Raw genomic sequence first — 9,922 nt, 5'->3', positions numbered from 1 at the left:
TATGTACTTATCAAGATGGCTTTTAAATGTTGCTAATGCGCCCACCTCAACCACTGTTTCTAGCAGCTCATTCCAAATACGCACTCGTTGAGTGAAGAAGCTGCCCCTGATGTCTCTTTTAAATGTCTCACCTCTGATCTTAAAACAATGCTCTCTTGTTTTCAGTGCCCCCTTCCTGGGAAAAAGACAATGTGCTTTCACCCTGTTTATGCCCCTCATGATCACATGGGATCTCTATCCCATGTAAGTACCTCTATCAGGACACCCCTCAATCCCCTATATTCCAGGGAATAAAGTCCAAGTCTACACAACCTCTTCTTGTAACTCAGGCCCCCAGGTCCAGGCAACATCCTGGTAAATCTTTTCTGCACTTTTTCTGGTTTAACAACATCTTTACTACACAATACTCCAAATGAGGCCTCACCAATGTCTTATATAACTGCAACATAACTTCCCAACTCCTATACTCAGTGCCCTGACCGACAAAGGCCAGTGTGCAAAATGCCTTCTTCACCACCCTATATACCTGTCATGCCACTTGCAGCAAACTATGCACTTGCACTCCTAGGTCCCTCTGTTCCAAAACACTCCCCAGGGTCCTACCCTGGTTTGATCTCCCAAAATGCAATACTTCGTATTTATCTGGATTGAAAGCCATTTGCCAATCCTCACCTCACATATCTTGTTAACCAAGATCCCCCTGTAATTTTTTATAACCTTCTACAGTCTACAACACCAGCTATTTTCGTATTATCCGCAAATTTACCAAACCATGCCTTGTACATTTACATCCAAATCGTTTATATAAGTTATAAACAACAAAGGTCCCAGCACTGACCCCTGTGGCACACAACTAGACACAGGACTCCAGTCCAAGAAACAACCCTCAACCATCATCCTCTGCTTCCGAGCACTGAGGCGATTACTAATCCAATCAGCTATATCCCCTGGATCCCATGTAATCTAACATTCCAGACTAGCCTGCCATGAGGGATCTTGTCCAAAGGCCTTGCTAAAGTCCATGTAGACAACACCTACTACCCTACCCTTATTTACCCTCTTGGTTACCTCCCGAAAGAACTCCAAGAGATTTGTCCGACATGATTTCCCACGCACAAAGCCATGCTGACTGTCCTGAATCAGACCCTGTCTCTTCAAATGTTGGTAGATCTTGTCCCTCAGTATCCCCTCCTGCAAATTACCCACCACTGATATCAAACTCACCAGTCTGTAGTTTTCTGGCTTCTTTTTGCTACCCTTTTTAAACAATGGTACCACATTAGCCACACTCCACTCCTCCAGAACCTCACCTGTGGCCAGAGATGAAGCAAAAATCTCTGCAATTTCTTCTTGAGTTTCCCACAAGATCCAAGAATGCACCAGCTCAGGCCCTGGGGATCTACCCACCTTAATGCACTTTAAAGCCTCCAATACCTCCTCCCTTCTAATGTGTATGTGCTCCAAGACATCACCACTCATTTCCCCATTTCCTTGGCCTTCATCATTTTCTCCACAGTAAAAACTGAAGAGAAATATTCATTAAAAATCTCTCCCATCTCCTTTGGTTCCGCACACAGATTGCCATGATGATCTTTAAGGGACATACTCTCTCCCTAGCCACACTTTTACTCTTAATATACCTATAGAATCTCTTGGGATTATGTCTCACCTTGCCTGCCAGATCCTTTTCATATCCCCTTTTTGCCCTCCTAACTTCTCTCTTAAGTGCATTCCTACACTTCTTGTAGTCACCAAGAGATTCACTTGCTCCCAATTGCTTAAGTGCAGCATATGCCTCCCTCTTTTTCTTAACCAGAGCTTCAATATCTCTCATCAACCAGGGTTCCCGAAACCTACCAGCATTTGTCAAGCTCATCAAGAGCTGTAACCTGCCTGCAGGTAACACTATCACTTGTTACATACCAGCAACAATAGAAACACAATGAGCCATGTATATATGTTAGAATCTATTTATTAAAAACTACTTGTAATAATAAGAGAAATAAAAACGTTAGGTATTAAACATTGACCCCAAAATAAACTCAAAGTGTGCATGTGTTGCAAGTTCCCAAACCCCCAAGTCTAGGAACAGTTCTCAGAGTTCAGTTCAGCAATTCATGAAGCAATACGATGAGCAAAGGCTTCTGAAAACCACAGTAGAATGTAGAGAGAATATAGAGAGAAGTAGTTTACGAATTCCACAAGTTCCACGATGGAACCCATATGACACCTCAATCGCTGAAGATCTCCATTGTTTTGTCCCAAAGTATCTGTCACACTGAGAGCACTCGATACGTGGCCGCCCACAAATATACCTGCTTTCCAGTACAGGTTAACGACAAAGTGGACTTCACAGATTGCTCCAAAAATCTATACATGGATGGTATAGTGACAGTCACAGCTATTGTTCTTCATTCATCGATACAGAGACCGGCAGTCAGTGCCACCAACTCTTTCTCTCTCTCTCCTTGTCTCTCAGTGCAACTGCCTGTACACTCCAGTTATAGTCTTTCTTTTCACTCACAGTAGTCAGATAAAACCACACACACTCACACACACAAAACAACACTACTGTCCAGATACCTTAAAGGGACACTCACCAAGTAGCAATATGGCTCATAACACCTCCCCCTAAAAGAAAAATTTTGATCTGCAAGAGCAAAATTTTTAACTGCATGTACAATTAGTAAAGCAATGTGTTACAATGATCATATTACATGATTATAGACCAAAAAAAATTACATTAGTAAAGATACATTTCAAACTTAACATCTGGAAAGGCAATTGCCGACTGCCTTCAATGTGACCTATCATGTGATCACACTCTTGCAAAAGCAAACTCCAATTTAACCATTCTCTAACATATATTCAATCTCTTGATCAACAAGTTTATTCTTTTCTACATTCATTCAATACGGGTGTTGCTTTATCGGTTCTGCATCTCCAACATCAACATCATGATAAGCTACTGGGGTTCTCTTTGGAACATCAGGGAACAAATCTCGAAATTTTAAAATTAACCATTTCACTTGTTGTTTTTGTTGAGGTTGTAAATGTGCCAACTTTCTCTCAAGGTTGTTCAACACATCCTCATTCAACAGTCTTGCTGACACCATGTTTGGTCTAACATGACTCTTGCCAGAATCAACTCATGAGTTTCCAGACAATTTAGTGTCAACAACTATTGCCACAGCTGTAGATTTTTCATAATAAGGTTTAAGCATGTTTACATGACAGAGCTATGTATGTTTTCTCCTATCAGGTGTTTTAATTACATAATTCACTTCACTAACCTTGGACTCAACTTCGTAAGGACCATGGAATATCACTTGGAAAGGATTTGTCTGAATAGGGAAAAACACCAAGACCTTATCTCCCGATTTGAAATTCGGGAGTGTTTATCATACCATGTTTTCATCTTACTCTGAGTAGCTTTTAAATTTTCTCTTGCTAATTGGCAAGCCCTCTGCAAACGGTTTTTAAATTTCGTAATATAATCCAACAAATTCAAATGCATGTCTTCATTAACCCACTGTACCTTTAATAATATTAAATGTCCTCTAACTTGATGCCCAAACACAAGTTCAAAGGGACTGAACCCTAAGGATTCTTGCACTGACTCCTTTACTGCAAACAAAAGCAAATGAACACCTTCATCCCAATCCTTCATGTTTTCAAAACAAAAAGTCTTAAGCATATTTTTGAGAGTGGAATGGAATCTTTCTAAAGCTCCTTGAGATTCTGGATGGTACGCAGACAATACACTCTGTTTAGCTCCCAGCTCATAAACTAACCGTTGAAACATCCCTGACATAAAATTACTTCCCTGATCCAACTGAATTTCTTTAGGCAAACCAACTAAGGTAAAAAATTTTAAAAGAGCCTTTGACACAGTCTTGGCCTTAATATTTCTGAGTGGTATTGTCTCCGGAAATCTAGAGGTTGTACACATGATGGTTAACAAATACTGATTCTCAGCCTTAGACTTTGGCAATGGGCCAACACAATCCACAATCACTTTTGAAAAGCGTTCACCAAATGCAGGAATAGACTGCAAAGGAGCGACAGGGGGACTCTGATTAGGTTTACCTACCATCTGACATGTGTGACAAGTCCTACAAAATATCACAACATCCTTCCTCACACCAGGCCAAAAGAACTGTTTCAAAACCTTCTTACAGTTTTATTCACACCAAGATGACCACCTAAGGGCATACTATGCGCCAGGCTTAAAACCTCATTTCTATAAATTTTAGGAACCACAACCTGATGAACAACTGCCCATTCCTCACTAGCGTGAATATCAGGAGGTCTCCACTTCCTCATTAACACTCCATTTTTAAAATAATATCCAACTGGCACTTTCTCAATCTCATCACTTGAGAGTGCTTTTTCTCTCAATTCAGTAATCTCAGGGTCTTTAGTCTGCTCCATTATGAATTCTTTTCTGGATAGAGATAAACCTTTACACTCAGACTCAATACAAGGATTTTGATCCTCAAGTGAAGACAGAAAAGTCTCTGACAAGTCATCATAACTTGAATCCTGTTTTGGGCTGTCACTGGGAACAAAGTCAGGCTGCACAGGACTATCTGCATTGGCCAATTCCTTAGCCCTAGCTCGAGCCACTTCACAGGATGGATAAACATCCGAATCGATCTTTGACTCATCAATAATTGATTTGGTCATTAGCTGTATCACAGGGACAACTTTACCCCTGCAAGGTCCTTCCCTAATAACAAAGAAACTCCTTCCACTGGTAAACTAGGTCGTAGTCCTATCTTAATAGGTCCTTCTTCTAACTCTGACTTCAAAATTACCTTGCGCAGAGGTACAGACATAGTGTCACCTGTAAAGCCTTGCACTAGATTTACCTCACCAGTAGCAGTCTCTGCACCAAAATTTAAAATACTGTCTAACAAGATGGACTGGGAAGCCCCAGTATCTCTAAGAATTTTCACTGGCACTTGGCGTGACCCATCTTTCAGTGTGACAAAACCATCTGACACAAAAGAATGGAATTCATCCCTAACTTCATCCAACATCTCAGCATTTGCCTCTGGCAAGGACTGAGTTTTAGCAGCATGTCCAAAACCCTTTTGATCTTTAGTTTCAACTATTTGCAAACAAGCATTTGGCACTGCCTCCTTTTCTTTCTTTTTCTTCAAGAGGGAACAATTAGCTATCACATGACCAGGTTTCTTACAATAATAACAAGTACATTCAGCAGGTTTCTCCAGCACTTGCATCTGATCATCCTTCCCCTTTATTCTACTTCCCAATTAAATCTCTGGTTTACCTGGATTATCCCTATAACTCTTTTGTAAGGTCTTAGTTTGTCCCCACTTAGACTTATGGGTTAAAGCAAACTCATCTGCCAACCTTGCATTTTCTTGCAAAGTTTCCACCTCCTTCTCATTTAAATATGTTGTTAAGTCACCTGAGACACACCTTTTAAAGTCTTCCACTAAAATCAATTCTTTCTGTCTGTTATAATCCTCATCTATATTTCTAGACATGCACCATCGTTCAAAACACACACTCTTTTCATTAGCAAATTCCATGTAAGTCTGGTCCACAGATTTCCTCAGATCCCTAAACTTTTGCCTATAAGCTTCAGGAACCAATTCATAGGCTTTGAGCACAGCCTGTTTTACTTTCCCATAATCAGCTGCTTCAGTAACAGATAGGGCAGAATAAGCTTGTTGAGTTTTAGCTTTAATCACACTTTGTAACAGGTGGCCACTTTGAACTCTGAGCAACTTTTTCAAAATGTTGTAAATATTGATCAACCTGATCTTCCTCAAATGGAGGGACTGATCGAACCTCCCTACTTGCCATAAAATTACCACCAGGATCAGAAACAGAACCCCCTTCGGGTTACCATTTCTCTCTCATGTTGCCACTTTTTCTTCTGTTCCTCCGCCTCCACCACTATCCTTTTCATTTCTACCTCCAGCCTCTTGTGTTCCATCTCTAGTTTCCTTTGTTCCATATCTAGTCTCTAACTTCTTTTGTTCTAGCTGCATCTGTTCTAACTGCACCTCAACCTCAGAGATCCATTTACTCCCAGGAAACTGTTCCAACACGTCCTCCTCAAACACCCCCTTATCCACATAACTTGCAGCTATTAGTTTCCATATATCTGCCTTTTTCATATACCGCTTTACTGTTTCAAGGTTTAATCTTTTAGCAATGCTCAACAAATCATCCTTCCTAATCCCCTGCAATCCCACAGGGGTTGGTGATCTCAAGAATGCATCAACATCCATTGCTGCTGGTTTCCACACCCACAAACCAATCGAAAAGAAATTTATCAGGCCAATCAACAATCAGTCATCCAATAAGCCCCAATTTGTTTCAAACCCAGACCTCTCGTACCAGTCTTGAGTTCGATGCCAGACCACTCTCATCAATCTGGGGATCGATCCTGGATGACCCCACAATTTTGTTACGTACCAGCAACAATAGAAACACCATGAGCCATGTATAAATGTTAGAATCTATTTATTAATAACTACTTGTAATAATAAGAGAAATAAAAACGTTAGATATTAAACATTGACACCAAAATGTTAAATGCGGGTGTTCAGGGAGATTTGGGCGTTCTCATACACGAATGATGGACATTAATGTGCAAGTTGGATAGAGCAGCAGAGTGCTTCAGATACTGGACCAGAGACTGGATTATTGATCTTATAGAGTCATACAGCATGGACGAATTTTGGAAATAGGCCCTTTGGCACAATTCCTCCTTGCTGACCAAAGGATCTGAAAATGAGAGAAGGTAAAAGGGGGATTTAAATTCAAGTGGTTAATAAAATATAGAGTTAGAAGGTAACATCTGTAATGATGATCACAAAGAAGGGGAGCAAAGTATAACTCCATCAGATTCACTAATATCTGCCCATTGATCTGGTCTATTTGTTGCCTCTGACTCTTAACTGCACCTTTGACAAATGTTCCAGCAACCCACTCTGTTCTAGGGACAAATTAGGGAAGGACAATAAATGCTGGCCTTGCCAGGCATATCCATAACTCATCAACAAATAATAAAAAGTGGGCTTGGAGGACCTTGTGGAAGAAGGATTGATGGTACCTGTTCTATGCTTTGTAGATTGGTACAAGAGGCCAGGATCAAAATTGTGGGCTCGTCCAGGATCGATCCCAAGATTGATGAGAGTGGTCTGGGATTGAACTCACAACTGTGCTGAATTTTAGGTCTTGATCTTCAAACACCCTCTTTACTAGGTGGCTAAAAGCTGTGTGGGTGCACTGAATTTCATCATTGATGTCTGCTTTCACTGAGGGATGACTTCAAGTCCTGAGAAGAGGTCCACATTTACCAGCACCTCATCATCGACCTTTATTGTCAGAGGGCGGTGTTGGTAAAGGATCTTTGTTGATTGAAGAAAGGGTGTTTGAAAACCAAGGCTGCTAACCTGTCTGCAAGGTAGTAGTGATCCATGCCTCCTATATATTTCTACACAAGATGCCCCAAGGCTCTGCAAATCCTCCAAATTCATTGTGAGGTAATTGGTAATTGGTTTATTACTGTAATAGTGAAAAGCTTTTGTTTGCATGCCATCCAGACAGATTGTTCTATACATATATACTTCGAGGTAGGACAAAAGGAAAAGCAATAACAGAATGCAGAATATAGTGTTACAGTTACAGAGAAGATGCAGTGCTGGTAGACAAATAAAGTGCTGGGGCCATGATGAGGTAGATTGAGAGATCAAGAGTTCACCTTTATCATACAAGAGGTCATTCAAGAGTCTTATAATAGCGGGGTAGAAGTTGACCTTGAGCCTGGTGGTACATGTCTCAAGATTTTGTACCTTCTGCCTGTCAGCATTCTCTTCCGGCCAACATCATCAACGTTGAGGTCAGAATTATACACTTAGCTGGCTTCTTTAGGCAGGCCAGATTGCTTGCAAGCCCAACACTGGGATCCCAAACAGACACTCTATTCTGAGTTCTCTCATGAGAAGAGGTTACCAGACAGACAGAGAAAAAGATCCATGGATGTCCTCAGAGCGTCAATGAGAAAAGTACCATATCCCCGCTGACTCCTAGGAATCCTGGGCCCACAATTGCTCATAGTGGAGAGGGAGCATTCGGGATGGCCCTGAGAACCTCAGATCCAAGGGATAAAGTGGGGTCTACTGGGGTCAAAAGTGTCAATCTAAGCCATAGCCAGAGGATAGAGGGGAAGTTCTAAATGAAAACTTCTCAAATGCATTCATTAAATAGAAGGACATTGTAGTTGGAGTATTCGGAGAAGTGTAGCGAAATTCAAGAACTTGCTATCATTCAAAAGCAGAAGATAGTAGATGCTTTAGCATGTGTAAATGTGGATAAATCCCCAGGGTCTGATGAGATGTATCCCAAGTTGCTATGGGAGTCAAGGGAGGAGATTGCTGGGGCCCTGACATAGATTTTTAAATCTTTGCTGGCCACAAATGAGGTACCAGACAACTGGAGAACAAGAAATGTAGCATACTTATTTAAGGGCATCAGTAATTATCCAGGCCTGTGAATCTAACATTAGTAGTAGGGAAGCTATTGAAAACAATCCTGAGAGACAGGATTAATGTGCACTTGTATAGGCAAGAGTTAAGCAAAGATGATCAGTGTGGCTTTACTGGGGAGATCCTGTCTGACTAATTTGACTGAATTTTTAGGAATGTATTGATGAGATCAGTGTGGTTGATGTGGTCTACATGGACTCCAGTTAAGTCTTAACAAGTTACCACATAGGAGACTGATCCAAAACGTTAAGAGTCCAAAGCGTTGAGGGCAAATTGGCAAATTGAATCCAGATTAGCTTGGTAATAGGAGACAGAGTGTGATGCTGAAGGGTTGTTTTTGTGATTAGAAGCCCATGACCAGTGGTTTACCACAGGAAATTGCACTGGAACCCCTAGTGTTGTTATACAGTATACATTAATGATCTGGATGTGAATGTAGGAGATGTGATTAGTAAATTCGCAGAATACATGAAGGAACAGCAGTATATATCCAGGTCAGAATGGAATGCGATTTGGTGGGGAGCTTAGTGTATCTCCAAGGATATCTCGTTGGTGTTGGAGGCCACAGGTTTGGAAAGTCCTGATAAAGAAGTCATGTCCAATTACTACCCTGTAGATAGCCCGCACTGCAGACACAGTGTTCAAGGTAGTGAATGTGTAACCGGTGCATGGCTGACAAACGCTCCACTACAAACATAGGAAAAGCTAGGCAGTATTAAAAATCTGCTGGAGGAACTCAGTGGGTCAAGCAGCATCTGTGGATGGAATTGGGCAGTCAACATTTCAGGTTGAAATTCTTCATCGGGACAGAACGATAGGTGGAGTTAGCCAGTATAAAGAGGTGAGGAGAGGGGTGGGGCAAGGTCTGGCAGGTGATAGGTGGATCTATGTGAGGAGGGATGACAGGCAGATGAAGGAGCGGAGAATCAAAATAGTGGCAGAAGCTGAGAGGTGATCGGTGGAGGTGACAAAGGGATGAAGATGATGGAATCTAATAGGAGTGGAAGGTGGAGCATGGAATCAAGTGAGGAGGGTGGGGTGGGTAAAGGGGAACAGTGGAGGAGGGGAACCAGGGGAAGGAGTGTGTGGGTGACGGGCAGATGGAGTGGGTGGAGTGGAGGGGATAACAGAGTGATGGGAGCTGGTGTGAGTGTAGGAGAAACTGGGTAGATCAGGAGAAGAAAGGGAGTGAGGGGGAACAGTTTAGCCGAAATTGGAGAAGTAAATATTCATGCTCAGAGGTTGTAGACTTTGTGTTTAGCCTCACCCTGGCAGTGGAGGGGGCCAAGGACAGACATGTTGATGTGGGAATGGCAGAAATGCAAAATGGCTGGCAACTGGGAGATCCAGACGGCCATGCCAGATGGAGCGAAGATGCTCGGCAAAGT

The sequence above is a fragment of the Pristis pectinata genome, chromosome 8 (assembly GCF_009764475.1).
Source record: "Pristis pectinata isolate sPriPec2 chromosome 8, sPriPec2.1.pri, whole genome shotgun sequence".
NCBI classification, from domain to species: Eukaryota; Metazoa; Chordata; class Chondrichthyes; order Rhinopristiformes; family Pristidae; genus Pristis; species Pristis pectinata.
The sequence above is the reverse complement of the archived record's forward strand: the minus strand, read 5'-3'. Positions refer to the sequence as shown.